Raw genomic sequence first — 20,753 nt, forward strand, 5'->3', positions numbered from 1 at the left:
TAATATTAGTGAACAAGAAAAGATTTCTCTTCCCAATCGAAAGTGATCGGACAAGGTCAAACCGTTTGATCGTATGGTATAGAGAAAGGCTCATGCTAAGATCATTCCATATGTTGAACCCAATGAGTCTGTCTATTTCTATTGCCAATTAAAGGGGCATTGGAAGTGAAGCTGCCCAAAATACCTGAAGGATCTTAAAGATGGTAAAGTAAAGTCGTGTGACTCTACTTCAGGTACATCCATAATCTAACTCCATTACTTTAATAATTTCTTATTCTTAGAGTCTTAATACATAATGTGATCATCGCATTTTGATGATATTTAAGTATCTAAAAGAAAGAAAGAAGCTGGGGTAAAGTGAGCTAAATCTGATCGTAGGAAATGGACCTTTGTTGCATGGTCCAATGGTCAGAATTTGGAGCTCTACTAAGGATTTAGGATAATTTTAATAGACTTTTGTTGCTTTTCAAAGATGTTTAAAAACATTGTTTTTTAATTTTATGCATTATAAGAATATGTTCCAATTTCTCTTTAATCAATAAAAGTGAGGTTTTGATTTATATGGTTGCCTTATTATATTTCCTTGTAATAGCATAAATGAATGTGTTGATCATGTTTCTAATAATAGAAATATTAATTGTGGATTTGATTCTTATAATATCACTTGTGGTACTATCATATTTACCACGTGAAAAGAAATTTCATCACCAACTGGACATATACTTGGATTCATATAATTCAAATTGTATAACATATATCACTAAATCATTGTTCAGATGTTTATGTAAGGCAAGTGAAGGACTAATGGATCTAGTACATGGTGATATGGACTCCTCAGATCCACCACAAGGGGCGATTACTATATTCATCATGATTTACTGATGCTTCACTATATATGAATATGTTTATAAGATTAAAAAAAATTCAAATACTTTTGAAATGGTTCAAAGAGTAGCAAAACGAACAGAAGAATTTATTAGGCAGAAAGAGAAAAGATTCTCCAATCTGAAAGGAAAGGATAATGCTTTAGTATCATGTTTTATGATCATTTTGGTAATTGTGGAATCATATCACAATTAACTCCTCAAAGAGCATCTTAGTGCAATTGTATTATTCAGAAAAGGAATCGAACATTGTTGGAAATGGTTCGATCAAACGATGAATCATACTTTATTCCAATGAGATTTAGAGTTATGCTCTAGTAACTATGAATCGTATTGTAACTTCTGGTTCCTGGTACGCATTTAATTATAATTTATTCACTTTTGTAGAGCTACTCGACTAATTGGGAGCCCTAGACTCGTCGAGTAGAAACGAGATTGGCCGCAGGATTTTAAGTCGCATACTCGACGAGTTAAGAGCCTTGACTCAACGAGTAGGGCTGCCAGGATGAAACCCTAATTTCAGGGTTTTGCATCCTATTTAAGCATCCTAATCTCCACTTGTTGGCCTTATTTCCAGTCTCCAAGTCCCAAACGCTAATCCACGAAACCCTAGAGCCTTTTGTGAGTTTATGAGCCATTTTTGAGTGAAATTTGTGTACTTGAAGCTTGTGATGAAGAGGACAGGCTTGAGGATTCAGAATGACGCTAGTAGATCCAGAAACAACATCTCATCCTATTTATTTTCTGGTAAGCAAGTCTCAACCTTGCTTAGTAGCTTGTTAGATCTCCTTCTTATCATTTTATAGGGTTTTTGGTCCAAGAAACATATTCTTTGGGACATGGACATCCCAAGTGGGTATACTTTCAAATCTAGGACCTTGAGGGGCTCACATGGCATAAAGGTGCAAACTTTATGGCCAAGGAAGCCCCATGCAAGCTATAAGTTGTCATTTAAGCCTTTTAAGCTCCAAAAGGCCTTGAATGGGAAGAAAGTCGGGAACTTTACGTGTTCATCGAGTTCTTAGAGTTTAGATCTCAGTGAATATGCCTTAGTTTGGAGTATGGATGGCTTGTAGACCAATATCTGGGTCCTAAAGGGTTAGGGTTTGAGCTAAACCCAAGAAATAGAAGTATTAATGGGTAAAGTTGGAAACTTTAACCTTAAAAGGATGTTTTCAATATGTATGAGAAACAAGAAGCTTAGATCTGAAGTGTAGGGATTGAATTCGTTAAGATGGCTCAAACAGACAGAGAAACTCATCAAGTTCATAGAGGAACTCGACGAGTTGAGGCGAGTTGTCCCGATGCTGAATATGGTAGAACTCAACAAGCCTGAGGATGACTCGACGAGTTGACTCACTTAATCGCAATTGTGAGTAGCCAGGAAACTCGACGAGTCATAGAGATGACTCCACGAGTTTGATCGCGATTTTAGGGTTTTGATTTATAGAACTCGGCGAGTTGATGGAGCAACTTGGCGAGTTGAGTCAATCCAAAATGTTGACTTTGACTAGAATGTTGACTTTGACTAGGGGTAAAATGGTCATTTTACCATAAGAAGGATTATCAGTTTTTTACTAAGTGTTATTGTGATAATGATAGTCGAGGAGTCGTTGGAGCATCCTTCAGAGATTCTTCACACGAGACTTTATAGCTAGCTTATGAGGTGAGTTTCCTTTAGTAGGAACAGGTCGAAGGCCCCAATACCGGCCCATATAGAGTAGCTAAGTGTGGGTTGGGCCCATATCTTAGATTTTTTTATGATTAGTAGTTAAGTGTGGGTTGGGCATGTATCTTAGACTTGTTTATGATTAGTAGGTAAGTGTGGGATGGGCCCGTATCTTAGTATTATCTTAGTATGTTTATGAATTGGTAGATTGTGGTATATTTGTAGTCTGCGTGATACTTGTATGTATGTTTAGATAGCGGGGTGTTGACGGGGGCCCGTATCTTAGTATTATCTGAGTATGTTTATGAATTGGTAGATTTTGGTATATTTGTTGTCTGCGTGATACTTGTATGTATGTTTAGATAGCAGGGTGTTGACGGGTGCCCGTACCTCCTAGCCAGTTGACTGTGGGCAAGGCCCGTATCTCCTAGTTAGCAGAGTGTGGGCGAGGCCTTTATCTATGAGATAGCTGAGTGTGGGCGAGGCCCGTATCTCATAGTTAGCCGAGTGTGGGCAGGGGCTCATATCTCCTTGACTGTGGGCAAGGCCCATATCTCATAGTTGTATGTTATATGATATGTGGTAGTTTGGGGAGACTCACTAAGCTTCGTGATTAAAGTTCTCAGTTTTGGTTTCAGGTGCTTCCGTTAGCAAAGGGAAGAGCTCGGGATGACTGCGTTGCACACACCACAACGTTTTAACATGGGAGGATTTACTCTGATATTTTGATATGTGATTTGGATACAGTGTTTTGACATGATGTTTTGAGATATTACAACTTATATTTTTATGAGATGATTCGTTTTCTATGGTTTTATAATGATTTAAAACGAAATTTTTTGGGTGTTTCAAGTTGGTATCAGAGCCTTGGCTTGAGGGGTTCGGGCATACTCTAGGGTGTGTCTAAACTCAAACTGAGGACTTGCTATGAAAATTTTCAAAAGAAAATAAATTTTATAAAAGAATTTTGAAAATAGAAAAGAACATTGGAAAGACAAAAGGGTGTGGTGCATGCAATCAGCCGAGCTCAAGTAAGTACTCCCAAATTACCCATACAAGATTATGTTAAGATATGTTTACGAGAACTGCATGCTAGATTAGGGATAAGGATCTAGGAAGGATGTCTTATGTGCCTGTTATATGTATATCGGCTTTATGAACTGCATGCTAGTACAGATTAGTCAGTGATATGATGACCTGATTAGAATATGATTGATTATGTAACTCAATGCTCGAATGCTGCTTGCTTTGTGCTTTTAGGAGTTCTAGTTATCTTTTACTAGCTAGAAAACGAATATGTTAAGTTACATATTGCGAGGACTAAATAATTTCAGAAGTTTAGGTCTAGCTTTATTACACAGCTCTTGTCTGAGTCTAACCTTTGTAGGGTAGGATCTCTCATTCGAAGAATTATCTAGTCTTAGTGATTTGTAATGGTATTCGCGAGCTAGTTAAGGGGAGATAGAAGAGACTTCTTATGCAACTGATGGAAGAGAGTGGGATGGTGATTACCCTAGGGCAAGCCTAGGAGGAGATTAGCGCGTGAAGCGGTAGTAATAGTAGAAGGGACTTGGTGAAGTTAAGGAAGTTCTTAAGGAAAGTACGGATAGATGTGATGGGCCCATACTACTGAAAGCAGAGGATCCATAATCGAATCAAGGAAGGCTGAGATAAATCCAAGGAACTTGTAGTATATGTGATCCCTCAAGATATGATGAGTATTTTGATGTTTTTTATGATGTGTTTTTCAGTATGTTGGTACTCGCACTAGACCAGTCGGCGGTTCAGGCGCCAGTGAGGGATTAGGCTCGGGTTCTGGAGCCGGGTAGCTAGATGATCTGATGAGGGAGTTCATCTCATCTGAGATAACGTGTACTATTTTAGATCAGACTCCTGTGATCTTCGGTACGATCAAGGAGGGTATCATGGAGCTTTTGGATGAGAGACTGAGTGCATTTCGCACTAAGGTGGTGGCCATGATGGGGTGGCGTACACTAACGTTCAGGGAGTTCAGAGCTTGTGGAATTCCTGACTATCATGGGGCTCGGGACCTCATTGCTAGCACTAAGTGGTTGGTTGATGTCGCCAACACTTTCCATACCAGCAGATGTCCCGAGGGGGACAAGGTCCGACTTGCTTCCTGTCTTTTGAATGACAGGGCAAGTGACTGGTGAGAGGAGGTCGGACATGCCATTAGTGATGATAAAGCTCTTGATGCTATGAATTGGAGTGAATTTTTGGCTAGGTTTAGGGCTGAATTTTCACCTATGATTGAGGTGCAACAGCTTGCCTATGAGTTCCAGGATCTCCGGCAGACGACTGAGACGATGACCGAGATCACTGCTATGTTCAGGGAGAGGGCCCTTCTTGTTCCGCAGTACGTGGAAGATGAGGAGATGAAGAAGGCTTGATATCATGAGATGTTGTGGAGTGATATACACCAGTTTGTGAGCCGATCTAGCTGGAATACGCTGGAAGATATGATTGCTAGGGCGAGAGAGAGAGAGAGAGAGAGAGAGAGAGAGAGTTGGATCTAGAGATGGAGATGAAGAGGAAACCAGATGCTTCGTCTCGTATGGAGGGTTCGGGCAAGAAGCCCAAGGTAGATTCCCAAGGGAAGGGCCAGCAAGGCCGAGATTGTTGTGGAAAGTGTGGCATGACACATGATGGGGCGTGCAGGGCAAGTAGTTCGGGTTGCTTTAAGTATGGCTGAACTGGTCATGTTAGCAGGGATTGTACTGCTAACACCACCACCACTGCAATATATGATCTTATTTGCTTCCAGTGCAATTAGAGGGGACAGAAGCAGGCCCAGTGTCCGAGTTTAGCAGCATCAGCACGATGAGTGGTGGCACCCACTCCTGCTACATTGAGGATTACCGACGGCCACCAGGGCCGGGCGAATACGCCAGTGGCGAAGAGCAGAGCCTTCCAGTTGATAGCGGAGGAGGCACGTGCAGCACCCGATGTGGTGATGGGTATGTATTTTCTCTTTTTCTCTTTATTTATACTGATTATTGCTTATGTTTATGTGTTTTGTTATAGGATCGTTCTTAGTGAATGGTATATCAGCCTTGGTACTGTTCGATTCGGGTGCAATCCGGTCGTTTGTGTCGCTTGCGCTCAGCAAGCGATTCGTAGGGGCACCTGGGGAGCTGGATTGCCCACTTGATTTGGAGATAGCAGACAATAGGATCATTAGGGTTGCGAGGGTTCACTGAGGATGTACCCTGCAGTTGTTTGATGAGCAATTTTCTGTGGATCTAGTCCCTATTCCCCTACGAGGGAATAAGGTTATAGTTGGTATGGACTGGTTGAGCCCTAATAGGGCAGTGATCCGCTATGAGCAGCAGCTAGTGAGAGTTCGAACTCCTAGTGGATGAGGGTTAGTTATCCATGGTGAGAGGCCACAAGGTGGACTGATCCTATGTTCAGCAGCGAGAGTAAGGCGACAGTGGATGATGTACTAATCGTGTGAGAGTACCCAGACGTATTCCCGGAGGATTTGCCTAGGATACATCCGAAGAGACGGGTTAAGTTCAGGATTGACCTAGTCCCTGGTGCAGCTCCGATAGCCAAGGCCCCATATCGGTTGGCTCCTCCCGAGATGCAGGAGTTGTCTACACAGTTGCAGGAGCTATTAGACAAGGGATTTATCAGACCAAGTACTTCACCATGGGGAGCCCTAATCCTATTTGTAAAGAAGAAGGATGGGTCACATAGGATGTGCATAGACTATCGGGAGCTGAATAAGGTAACGACGAAGAACCGTTAACCTCTCCCGAGATTGATGATTTGTTTGACCAGCTACAGGGTGCATCTTGGTTCTCCAAGATTGATCTGCAATCGGGTTATCACCAGATGCGAGTCGGAGATGAGGATGTGTAGAAGACAACTTTTAGGACTCGCTATGGTCACTATGTGTTTGTGGTGATGCCATTTGGGCTCACCAATGCTCCAACCGCATTCATGGATCTCATGAACCACATGTGCAGACCGATGCTGGATCGTTTTGTGATAGTCTTCATTGATGATATCTTGGTCTATTCCAAGACTCAGGAGCAGCATGAGGAGCACCTAAGAGAGGTGTTGGAGACACTGAGGAGGGAGAGAATTTTTGCAAAGTTCTCCAAGTGTGAGTTCTAGTTGCACGAAGTGCAATTTTAGGGCATCTTGTCAACCAGAAGGGTATTCTTGTCGATCCGGCCATGATAGAGGTCGTGATACAGTGGGAGGTTCTGAGGTCTCCAACTGAGATTCAGATTTTTCTTGGTCTAGCGGGTTATTACCGGATATTCATCCAGAACTTCTCCAAGATCGTTGTTCCTTTGACCCGGCTGACCAAGAAGTCGGTGACATTCTGTTGGGGGCCTGAGCAGCAGGCAACCTTCGAGACTCTCAGACATTAGTTATACAAAACACCGATTTTGAATTTTCTGGAGGGACTCGATGACTTCATGGTTTATTGTGACGCTTCAATCAAAGGCATGGACACGGTATTGATGCAACGAGGTTACGTGATAGCTTACGCTTCGAGGCAGTTGAAGCCTCACGAGGAAAACTATCCGACACATGATCTAGAGCTGGGGGATGTGGTTCTCACCCTCAATATTTGGCGACATTATCTCTATGGGGTCCGTTGTACCATTTACACGAACCACGAGAACTTAAGGTACCTCATGGATCAGTTGAATCTGAACATGACGCAGTGACGATGACTCAATATGGTGAAGGATTATGACTATGAGATCCTTTACCACCCGAGCAAGGCCAATGTAGTGGCTAATGCTCTTAACCGCAAGGCATTGGCGACATCGATTCGATACATATGTCTGAGGATGACAGTGATTACCCCATTGCTAGAGCAGATCCGGGAGGCACATGTCAAGGGACTAGAGGAGGAGTGTCGGAAGTGCGATTGGATCACAGGCCAGGTGGCCTCCTTTGATTATGAAATTCGTGGATTGTTGACCCTTCATGGGAGGGTCTGGGTTCCGTACTAGGACATAGCACTACAGATTCTCAATGATGAGGCCACCAAGTCGAGGTTCTCCATCCATCCTGGGGCGACGAAGATGTATCGGGATCTTCACCCTGATTACTGGTGGCCCTGCATGAATCGGGACATAAAAAGGTATGTAGAGCGGTGCTTAACATGTAGGAATGTCAAGGCCAAGCACCAGCGACCCCACGGCAAGATGCAACCGATGGATATTCCCATGTGGAAATGGGAGGATATCACCATGGATTTCATCACCAAGCTTCCCAGGACCGCACGTAGAGTAGATTCGATATGGTCCATCGTGGATCGATTAACCAAGAGCGCCTATTTTATCCCGATCTAGGAGAGTATATTGGCTGAGAAGCTAGACGATATCTATGTTCGCAAGGGGGTGGCACGTCATGGAGTGCCCTTTTCGGTGGTGTCAGACCGGGATGTTCGTCTCCATTTCATGAAGAGATAGGTACTCGTCTCCACTTCAGCACCTCTTTCCACCCTCATACGGATGGACAGAGCGAGAGGACGATACAAACTCTCGAGGATATGCTATGTCATGTGTCTTGGACTTCGGTGGCAGTTGGGATACGTAACTTCCGTTGGCGGAATTTTCGTATAACAACAGTTACCACACCAGCATGGACCGACCTCCCTTCGAGATGCTTTATGGGAGGAAGTTTAGGACCCCAATCTGTTGGAGTGAGGTTGGTCAGAGAGTCATGGGCAGTACCGAGGTACTACTCAAGACTACTGAGAGGATCCCGCAGGTCTGGAGCAGGCTCCAAATTGCTCAGAGTCGGAAGAAGAGCTATGCTAACAAGCGGCGTTTAGACTTGGAGTTTCAGGTGGGCGACATGGTCCTCCTAAAGGTGTCATCCAGTTTAGGAAGCAGGGCAAGCTGGGCCCCAGATACATCGGTTCGTTCAGGGTTTTGGCTCGGGTGGGCCGAGTTGCTTACCGTTTGGATCTTCCAGCAGAGCTCATCCAGATCCATAGCACTTTCCATGTTTCTCAGCTGCAGAAGTGCTTAGTGGATGACTCGGCAGTTGTGCCTCTAGAGGATATTCAGGTTGATGACAACATGAATTACATCGAGAGACCAGTATCTATTATTAACAAGAAGACGAAGGAGCTAAGAAATAAGAGGGTTGAGCTGGTGAAGGTGCAGTGACAGCACCGCAAGGGTTCAGAGTGGACTTGGAAGCCCGAGGAGGAGATGAGGGAGCACTACCCGGAGTTGTTTCCAGACGCAGCAGACTTCAAGGACGAAGTCTAAGACAAGTGGGGGAGAATTGTAACGCCTGGTTCCTGTTATGCATTTAATTATAATTTATTTACTTTTGTAGAGCTACTTGACGAGTTGGGAGACCTAGACTCGTCGAGTAGAAACGAGATTGGCCACATGATTTTAAGTGGCCTACTCGACGAGTTGAGAGCCTCGACTCAACGAGTAGGGCTGCCAGGATAGAACCCAAATTTAAGGGTTTTACACCCTATTTAACCATCCTAATCCCCACTTGTTGGACTCATTTCCAGCCTCCAAGTCCCAAACACTAATCCATGAAACTCTAGAGCCTTTTGTGAGTTTATGAGCCATTTTTTAGTGAACTTTGTGTACTTGAAGCTTGTGATAAAGAGGAGAGGCTTGAGGATTCAGAAGGAAGCTAGTAGATCCAGAAACAACATCTCATCCTCTTCATTTTCTAGTAAGCAAGTCTCAACCTTGTTTAGTAGCTTGTTAGATCTCCTTCTTATCATATTATGGGGTTTTTAGTCCAAGAAACATAATCTTTGGGACATGGACGTCCCAAGTGGGTATACTTTTAAATCTAGGGCCTTGAGGGGCTCACATGGCATAAAGGTGCAAACTTTATGGCCATGGAAGCCCCATGCAAGCTATAAGTTGTCATTTAAGCCTTTTAAGCTCCAAAAGGCCATGCATGGGAGGAAAGTCAGGAACTTTATGTGTTCATGGAGTGCTTAGAGTTTAGATCTAAGTGAATATTCCTTAGTTTAGAGTATGGATGGCTTGTGGACTAAGATCTAGGTCCTAAAGGGTTAGGGTTTGAGCTAAACCCAAGAAATAAAAGTATTAACAAGTAAAGTTGGAAACATTACCCTAAAGAGGGTGTTTTTAGTATGCATGAGAAAAAAGAAGCTTAGATCTGAAGTGTAGGGGCTTAATCCGTGAAGATGGCCCAAACAGACATAGGAACTCGTCGAGTTCGAGTTGTCCCGATGCTGAATATGGTAGAACTCGACGAGTCTGAGGATGACTCGACGAATTGACTCGCTTAATCGCGACTATGAGTAGCCAGGAAACTCGACGAGTCATGGGGATGAATCTACGAGTTGGATCGCGATTTCAGGGTTTTGATTTACAGAACTCGGCGAGTTGAGTCAACCCAAAATGTTGACTTTGACCATAAATTGAGTTTAACCATGGGTAAAATGGTCATTTTACCCTAAGAAGGATTATCCGTTTTTGACTATGTGTTATTGTGATAATGATAGTCGATGAGTCGTTGGAGTAGCCGTCGGAGATTTCGCACACGAGACTTCACAACTAGCTTACGAAGTGAGTTTCCTTCAGTATGAACGGGTCGAAGGCACCAATGCCGGCCCGTGTAGAGTCGCTATGTGTGGGTTGGGCCCGTATCTTAGATTTGTTTATGTTTAGTAGTTAAGTGTGGGTTGGGCCCGTATCTTACACTTGTTTATGATTAGTAGCTAAGTGTGGGTTGGGCCTATATCTTAGTATTATCTAAGTATGTTTATGAATTGGTAGATTATGGTATTCTTGTTGTCTGTGTGATACTTGTATGTATGTTTAGATAGCGGGGTGTGGGCGGTGGCCAGTATCCTATGGATAGCAGAGAATGGGCGAGGCCCATACCTCCTAGCTAGCTAAGTGTGGGCGAGGCCCGTATCTCCTAGTTAGCAGAGTGTGGGAGAAGCCTATATCTTTGAGATAACTGAGTGTGGGAGAGGCTCGTATCTCATAGTTAGCCAAGTGTGGGCAGGGGCCCGTATCTCCTAGAGTGTGGTCGAGGCCCGTATCTCCTAGCTGTATGTTATATGATATGTGAATGGTATGTGGTAGTTTGGGGAGACTCACTAGGTTTCGTGCTTACAGTTTTCAGTTTTGGTTTCGGGTACGTCTGGTAGTAAAGGAGCTCAGGATGACTACATTTCACAGATCACAACGTTTTGACCTGGGAGGATTACTCTGATATTTTGATATGTGATTTGGATACAATGTTTTTGACAAGAAGTTTTGAGATATTACCACTTATGTTTTTATGAGATGATTGATTTTTTATGGTTATATAATGATTTAAAATGAAATTTTTAGACCGTGTTTTTGGGGTGTTTCACGTATCTTGAAACTCCTTTTAAACTAAGAAGGTTGATAACAACTCATAGTATATGGATTAGTAATGCTTTCCTTACTTGGGTACATTTAGAATCGGAGTTTGATATTTTCGTTGATCAAGAAACAAAAGACAAACTAAGTCCAATCGTAACACCCCATTTCCGCCTTGCAGTATAAACGGCTGATTATGTAAAATCGACGTTTATTATAGAGGAGTGTTTAGGATAAATATTCTTAAAAAAAGTCGTAGTAATCATAAAAGCGAGAGCGTGTGTATGGAGAACGTCCAAATTTGACTTCAGGAGACGAAGTTATGATTTTTAGAAGTTTCAGCGTAGTAGTGTGCAACACAAAAACCGAAATGGAAATCGGAGAATTGTTAGGAAAAACTATCTAAATGAGAGTTTAAGATATCCTTCATATGATTTTGTCCATATGAAGACAGTCGAGAACGACTATCGTATGATAAAGTTATGATTTTTACACAGGCTTTAACAGTCTAAGCCTATTAAAATATATCTTTAAAAATAAAGTGAGAATTAGCCAACAGAGTCTAAATTAAAACATAGATCTTGTTGATAGCTATGCATGGATATAAAGAACGTAAAAATGGAATTCGTATGGAGATGATACAATTTTTTGAAGATTTAGAAATTCACACATGCACGCAAGAGGCGCGGCGCACCCACCTTCTAGAAGGGGCCACACAACAACACCTAAAAGTCGATACGTGACATGCTCTAAAGGGACCCTTTCCGACCATGCTCGTGCTCAACACGCACCTTGTCTTTGCATGACACGCACTTTGACTATAAATAGATGCCTCCGTTTTCATTTTTTTCACCCCTTCTTCACCCCCAGAAACTCTATGGAAACCTCTCTCACCTCAAATCCTTTATTTAAGAGTTTTAGAGCTTCTTAGCAAACCTCTGGAGTAGCTAGGAGCCCGACCCAAAAGGTGCTCAGTATCGGGTTCCTATCTGCCACTTTTTCCAACTTTCGACAGGAATCTCTATAAGTGATGATACGCTTACTAAGCTTTTAGGATATCTTATATCTGTAATCATATTCCTTATTAGGAACCTATAAATTCTAGATTGGTCATTAATTCTAAGTATTATTACTGATTGATCTACTTACGAGAGAAGTGTCTAGAACGGTCACGTTGGCTTGGTTGTTGGATTTCAAAAAGGCTATATGTCGAAATGGTCTTGCCTCCCAACTTTCCTGCCTGGTTGATCCTTATTTGATAGAACTCTCGGTATTCACTGGGATTAGTGATAGATCTAGCATATGATACCAGAATCCCTTAGGATCTAATAAATTATAATACTATAGGTTAATACTTGTTAGTCTTGTTGCTCATCAGTGGGATCGTCCGGATAGCAGTTAATCATCAGAATAACTGTCAAGGTGAGTTCTCTTAATATATTATGTTCTCCAGTATATATCCTCTGTATGTTAGGATATAGTGCCATGTAGTATACTACTAGGCTAGTCCTGTTAGTTACCAGCAATATTGGATTATTTATTGTTGTATTGTTTATATGTGTTGATATATTATGTGGGGAGTTGAGGGCGGACCAACCCCATGTTGAAGGCCAATAGACTCAGGCGGACTCACATTATGCTAAAGGCCAAAGTGAAGACCAGCTAGATGCTGAAGGTAACCAATTTCGTGTTGAAGTGTAACACTTGGTTTTGGATTTGCTTCGTTGCTCGGGGCTGCGACCCAATCATCATTTGTCATAAGGCTTAGGGCCTTTGGAAAGGAAGGATTTGGCCCAACTTGGAGGTGGGTGCCATAATATAAGTGATCCAAGTGTTCGATTGTGTCTTCGGAGGCCAAGTGTATAATGGTATTTTGGCAGCTCGATCCTTTATGAATTTTGGGTTCTTGTTTGAGAAGCTTTTAGGAAATAGTCAGTCGTTAGAAGCGTAAGGCTTCTAGTCACCTTTCCAAGGATATAAAGATCATTTGAAACGGACTTAGGACGGAAGAGTTATGGTTGAATGAAGTGGAGTATTTTGAAGGGGCATCTAGTTCGCTCGGCGTACTAGATATGTACGGTGGGCGTACTAAGAGGATTGGTCGCAGATGGCTTTTGGGTACGCCGAGCATACCAAGGGGTATGCTGGGCATACTCATTTCATCCTTGAAACCCTAATTTGTGACCTTTGACCCTATTTAAACCTCATTATTCTCATGAGCCTCGTCTTGTATCCACCTCTCAGCCTCCTAAACCCTAGAAGTCGACTTGGAGCATTTAAGTCATTGTGAAGGATTGTTGGGGTATTTTGTACACTTTGAAGAGCTTGGAGTTTATTAAAGAATCTCCACCTAGAAAGGAGCTTGAAGATCCAGAGGTTTTCCATCTTTTTCAATCCATTGGAGGTAAAAAGCTTTGATCTCGTCTTCTCATTTCATAGATCTTCTTTTGGGGTTGTTTTTGGCCATTTATATCCTCTTGTGGTGGTCCTATTGATCTAAGGTTGTTTCAAAGGTTTGATCTAGTAGATCTGGACATTTTAAGGGTCCCTCATTCATAAAGGTGCAAGCTTTGTGGAGGTTTTGAGTCCATGCATGTTTTAAGGCCATCCATTAAGTTCCTTTGAGCTCTAGAGTCCCAGTAAGCTATGCATGCTAGTAAAGTTGCCAACTTTACTTGAAAAGCCATCCATAGGAATCAGACTGGAGAGTTGGAGCAAGGGCTAAAGTGATTAAGTGCTTATTGGATAAGTTTCGAGTCTAGGGAAGTACGTTGGGCGTACCAACCTGGTACGTTGCGCGTACTGGCTTAGTGAGGTTAAATTGTACATACGTGCATTCGAAACCACGTTTCAGCATAATTTAATAAATACTCTAATGTAAATGAATATTTTGGATAAATAAAAATGAAAATTTTGGGTCGAAAATCGGGACATTACAAGTTAGTATCAAGGTCATGGTTTGAGCGAACTAGATGAATACTCGTATGATTCCAAACTCAAACTGAGGATGTGAATATTTTAATAAATCTTTTCATAAAAAGAATAATACAAAAAGAAAAAAATGTGATGCGTACATTCAACCAAAGCTCAGAAAGGAAATTGATTCCCAAAATATTCATATTTGTTATGTTTGTCGATATGTGAGATGTTAGAAATGCATGCAAGTATGTAAGTTAGATAATTGCTTGTTATTTGTTGCTTTGAACCTATATTAATATTAGTTATTTACTTGACAAGTACGTTAGGTTGCGTGTTCCTAGAATTAAATAATTTTACATTTGACTGATAAGCGTTATTGCACAGCTCTCATTTGAGTTTAACCGTTCTAGAGTCCAATTTTTCAATCGACGGACTGTTTGGTTTTTAGAGGCATGTAATTGTATTTGTCAAGTAGTTAGTTAATATTGGTAGAAGTTTTTCCATGGCAAATAATAGGGCAAAGTGGAAGGAATCCTAGAAGAAGTCTTTTAGGAATTGCATGTTAGGATTACCTGATAAATAAGATGCCTTGTGACTTAAAGATTTTCTTGTTAATTGTTTCTTAAAACCTATACGGATATTAATTAGTTATTCGACATATACATTAGGTTTCATGCTCCCATAATTAAATAGTTTTAGGTTGCTTAATTTGGTGCTATTGTGCAGCTCTCGTTTGAGTCTAACCGTTGATGTGTCGGATCTTTCTGTCGACAAACTATTTGATTTTAGCATCATGTAATCGTATTCGTCCGATAATTAATTAATATTAGTAGAAGTTCTTCCTCGGCTAATAGTAGGATAAGATTGAAAGGAATATTATAAGGAAAGTCTAGGAAATTTAATACATGCTTGATAGGGCATATACTTGTAACGCAGGGCATCAGTAAAGATGCAAATTTCTAGTGGAGTTTAGGAAAACCTGTTGTATGTGCTCATGGGATATATATATATATATATATATATATATATATATATATATATATATATATATATATATATATATATATATATATATATATATAGACACACACACACATATGTTTAGTGGTGATTGTGTGTAGTGTCGGAAGTGAATTAGAAACTGCGAGACAATTTTTAGGACAGGTATGAGTAGGTGTGAAAGGTTTTAGAGGCCTATATTACCTGAAGCACAAGACTCATACTTGGATCAGGAAGAGTAACAAAGTTGCTAAGGCACTAGTAGTTAGATAAATAGTGTGCTAAACATTATAAATTCGTTTCATTTCCAGCATTACCTTTGTTTCAGTGATGACCAAGAAAATGCATATTATTCTGACCTTAGTGGTTGTAGTGAATCGAGTCCGACTAAGATAAATCTGCAAAGTAGGCTTGATGTAGTGTCTGAATTTAGTCAAAGATTGTGGGAAAAGGAGAACAAAGTAATCGACAAGAGTATCACAGTCGTCGCCATCTACATTGATGTAATTGTACCACGTTAGAACATGAAGGAAGGTGTCTCCTAACATTAGGTATTGACTCGTAGAGACAAGAGTCTAGTTCGTTATAAATCCTTTAAAGGTCATTGGAAATGACAAACATGAGTTTCTTCAATGTAAAAAAGGGACACTGATGACATATGCTGAGCTAGCTTAAGTTACAAGTAGCAACAGATAATGTGTCGAGCCTAAGTGGGGGAGAACCAACCCTTACAGAGAAAGGAAGAAGGGCAGCTCAACTTTCAATTTCGACATCAAGTTCAAGGAGAGTAGTAGCACAAGTAAGCAGAGATAGTTAGTGCATTTTCAGGTAACAGAAGAATGAAGCCTTATGTTAGATTACCCATAGGCCATGAGTTTCTTTCTTTTCAAGGAAAAATAGGTCTTTCATCCCCATACAACTAATAGGATTTAGAAACTCCCTGGTACAGCTCAAATAGCCAAGAAATATCATATAGGTTTGTACCTTTGAGGATGTAGGATTTGTCCTCGCAGCAGAGGATTAGCTAGAAATTTAATAGATCACGTAAATTGCCATAGAGAGCGTCAGCCGTCAAGTACTCAAGACATACACCAGACTTAGGAATTTGATTTCAACCATAGTAAAGGATTTAGTTAAACCAAGCCAAATGATTATAGCAATAGGATCAACGTTAAGGGACAAAGTATTTTCATAAGTATGATTAGAGACCCCTAAGAGGAGACCATTTGAAAAGGACTATACCCATTAAGGATATGGTAATACCTTAGCGTAACTTTAGGCATCAAGTCAGACTACGTGTTTAGTTTAGTTATCCCTTTAGTCGATAAGCGTAAGAATTAATAGAGAACTTGGATTGCATCTCAACATTCATAGGTTGACATAGAACGACCATTAGAATTCAGCATCAATATAGTATAGATTAAGGACCTCTAATTAGTTATAGCCTCAAAAGTTTAAATTTCAAATATTTGTTATGATAGGTAGATATCAAGGAAGGATTATGACTAGGACAATCGGATAATGAGTATGTGTCTTTAAGACCTCCAAAGGATTGATCTTGAGTCTCCAGGCCCAAGGGGAATGATGACAAGAGCAATCTAGCATCGTAATCCTAGTAGTTGGATAAGCATCACGAATTGCTCGAACAATAGTTGTACCTCGATATAGGTAATGTAGTTAGAACCTTGTGAGAAGGCTATTAGGCGACCTGATGGTCATTATAATCTAGTAGGCTGAAAGATAATCAAAATCTTATAATCAGTCCATCAACAATATTAAAGTATTGGTTCCAGTGTTATAAAGTTAGTAAACCTCGTTTTGGTTAAAATTCAGGATATTAGAACACCTGAACTGTAACATTCAAGTTTTGGTAAGTTTATCTTTTACCCTTAAGGAAAAATTGTTAACATTTTGATCCCTAGCTAGTATATGGGGCGTACTCTATGTGTACGCTGGGCTTACTAGCCCATTTGATGATCGCGAGTTCCACCCACATACATAGGGCGTACGTAGAGTACTCATGGCCTAGTCGTACGTAGTGCAAGGGCAATCCCTAATTTTTAGCGTTTGCACCCTATTTAATCGACTTAAACCCCTTCTTGGACCTTTATTGACCAACCTCAATCTCCCTTTACCCTGATATCGAAACCCTAAGAGCATTTGGTGAGTTTTTGAGCTTGAGAGTGATTTGTTGGTGTTTTTTGGTGAAGAATAAGAAGAGGAACACTTGGAGGAGTAGCTTGGGCTTGTAGATCCAGGATCACCTTCTCATCTGCAAGCTTTTTGAGGTAAAAATCTCACACCTTGATGATCATTTGAGTTAGATCTACTTTCTAGCCTTTCTTGGGCATTTTTGAGTCTTTTGAAGTAAAGATGAGCTTTTGATCTACTCCAGAAGCGATGGATGCTAGATCTAAGCTCCATTTAGGCCCTATGTTCATCAAAATGCAAAATTTATAGATTTTTTGGTTTATTCAAATATTACTACCTTTATTAAGCTCTTTTTGAGCTTTAAGTCCCTTTAAGCCATGTATGAGTCTAAAGTTGCCAACTTTACGTGATAAGTCACCCTTAGGGACCATATCTGAGAGTTTGGCTTGAGGTCTCAACCGATTAAATGCTTAATGGAGTGGGTTGGCAATCTAGGGAGTATTCTGCGCGTACTCAGCTGGTACGTTGTGGGTACTGGCCCCAGATGGAGTATGCTAAGCGTACGAGCTGAGTACGCCATGTGTACTCAATAAATAGGGTTTTGGGGCTTAACGTTATTTGTATTGGGCCATGTTTTAGAGTTTGTAAGTTTGGTCCATTTTGGTCTATTAGACTTATGTTTTGATATTAGGGCTAGTATGTTGGGCTTCCATGGATTTAGGCCTATGATGGGTTTTGGGCCCAATTTTGAAGATTAGGCCATAAATTGGGCTTTGGGTTGCCATTTAGGATTTGGGCCTTGGCTTTGGGCCAAGTTAGATAAAGGGTAAAATGTTCTTTTACTCTGGTTATGGGCTAAGTAGCTTAGATTCTTGGTTATGGGTCAAAATCCAATTATTAATTGGATGTTACTTTTATGTTGATAGCGCGAGGATTTTCCGGACCAGCAGATAGAGATTCATTTGAGTGATTCAGCAGCTATCAGTGCTGTAAAAATCTCCGAGTTGGTTGATTACTCAGACGAGTACTCCCTACTCAGCCCCTTACCGAGGCGAGTTATAAAATCTGAGTACTCCCCGGTTAGCCGTTACTGAAGCGAGCAGTGTTGTAAAACTTGGCCAACTCGATGATTAATATGTATAATATACTTAATGATTTATTATTTAACTCACACACATGTGATTATTACTCTCTCTCTCTCTCTATATATATATATATATATATATATATATATATATATATATCTTAAATTTTTAGTAATTATTCACGAAGTAAGACCATTGTATGCTTTTAAGTTTTTATGCATTCATGTGTATCTAATTTTGTTATATATTTCAATCAAATTATGATTTTAACTTATGATTTTGACATATATAATTTCCATAAAAATATTTGTACATAAGTTACCGAATCCGAGTACTCCCCAAGTACTCTCGAGTACTCGCTACTCGGTAATCGGCCGAACAGGCACCGAGTAGCGAGTTCTACAACCATGGCAGCTATAGGTGAGTTTTCCCATTGTGTTTAGCGGGTCGAGGACACTAATGTTGGCCATGGTTTGTTATGTTAGGAAGTTAGATGTATGCATGACTTTTGCATGTGCTATGTGCTTGTATACTTATCGGGTAGGGCCTGATGACCATTTTGTATGCTATTTATCTTTATGATTACTGCATGTGTTATGTGTTTCTCTGTTATATTATTATATGTGTATCGGGCGGGGCCCAATGTTGGGCAGGGCTAGATGACTAACAGATCTATATACTAAGTGGGGCTTGATGCCGGTCGGGGCCCATTTTGTATATATTATGTATGGTATGTGGTATTTTGGGGAACTCACTAAGCTTTGTGCTTACAGTTTTCAGTTTATGTTTCAGGTACTTCTGGTTCGAATGGGAAGAGCTCGGGATGATTGCAGTGCACACTCTTCCTCATTCCGCGTTCTATTATTAATTTTATGTTTTATGATGTATTTGATACACTTTGTTCCACCTTGGTTTTATGATGATGTTTTGGATTACAGTTTTATTAATTTAAGAACAAAAATTTTTGGTCTTAATTTGGGATGTTACATGAACTAGGTCGAAATAACATTTTAATCTAGATTCATGTGTGTTTTAAGGATATGCCTTAAACCTTTATGGAAGCATGTTTCAAAAAGTGAATCTTGTTAGGATGTCATAGATAAATTTAGGTAGTTAAGCATTTTATATCGAGTCGATTGTATCGACATTTCACGTCTAAAGACAATCGTCAATCATAGCATGTAATTTATGGAAGTCCAAATTGACAAATTCCCGATTTTAGAAGACTTCACGAGGAGTTCGGGAGCACATCTACAATAGAAAACGAAGTTCTATAACCAAATAAGTACCGATGAACGAATTCGATGCAACAACATCGGCCATATCCTGAGTCGATCTTGTGAAACCCCAGTAGGATAGCATAGGAATTATCTAAAGGAACGCTAGGAGCCATATTTTGGGGATGAAATCTTTATAAGTGGAGGAGAGTTGTTACACTCCATTTCTGCCTTGTAGTATAAACGATTGATTCCATAAAATAGATGTTTCTTATAGAGGGCTATTTAGGATAAGTAGTCTAGAAAAAAAGTCGTAGTATTCGTAAAAATCGAGAGCATGCATATAGAGAACGTCGAAATATGACTTCAAGAGAAGAAGTTATGATTTTTAGAAGTTTCATTGTAGCAGTGTACTACACAAAAACAAAAATGGAAATCGGTCGATTGTTAGGATAAACAATATAAAAAAGAGTTGAAGATTTCGTCCATATGATTTTGTTGATATAAAGACAGTCAAGAACGGATACCGTATGAGAAAATTATAATTATTACACAATTTTTAACAGTCTATACTTGTTAAAAATATAGGTTTTAAAATAAAGTAAGAGGTAGCTGTCGGGGTCTAAATGGAAGTTGTAGAACTCGTTGACAACTACATATGGATATAAAGAACATCAAAAACGGGGTTCGTATGAAGAAGATACGAATTTTTGATTATTTGGAAATTGGCACGTGTGGGAAAGAGGCACAATGCGCACACTTTCTAGAAGGGGCCACACATCACCACCCAAAAGTCGACACATGTCATGCTCTGAAGGGACCCTTTCCGACCAAGCTCATACGCATCTCACACTTTGTCTTCACCCTAGAAACTCTCTGGAAACCTCTCTCACCTCAAGTATAAACCTATACTTAGACGTGTCTAGAACGGTCATGTTGGCTTAGTTGTTGGATTTCAGAAAGGTTATATGCCAAAATGGTCCTGCCTCCCAACTATCCTGCCTGGCTAATCCTTATTTGATAGAACTCTTGGTATTCATTGGGATTAGTGATAGATCTAGTCTACGATACCATATTCCCTTAGGATATAATAAGTAGTATTATATGTTAATACTCATTAGGCTTGTTGCTCGTTAGATCATCCGGATAGCTGTTAATTATCAGAATAACTGTCAAGGTGATTTCTCTCACTATATTATGTGCTCCAATATATATCCTCTGTATGTTAGGATATAGTACCCTCTAGTATACCACTAGGCTACTGTGACATCCCTATTTTCACGGCCAGAAAAGACCGATTTTGTTTATGCTTTATAAAAATCAGAGTACCTCTTTTACTAAAAATGTTGCGAAATTTGTGCCCAGTAAAACATGATAAATGCGTTATCAAAGAATTTCTGAAGAAAAGTATTTTTATTCATTTTAAAACATCTAGGATGTCATTGTCAATACAGAAACATAAG

Source organism: Lactuca sativa, chromosome 6 (assembly GCF_002870075.4).
Source record: "Lactuca sativa cultivar Salinas chromosome 6, Lsat_Salinas_v11, whole genome shotgun sequence".
Taxonomy (NCBI): Eukaryota; Viridiplantae; Streptophyta; class Magnoliopsida; order Asterales; family Asteraceae; genus Lactuca; species Lactuca sativa.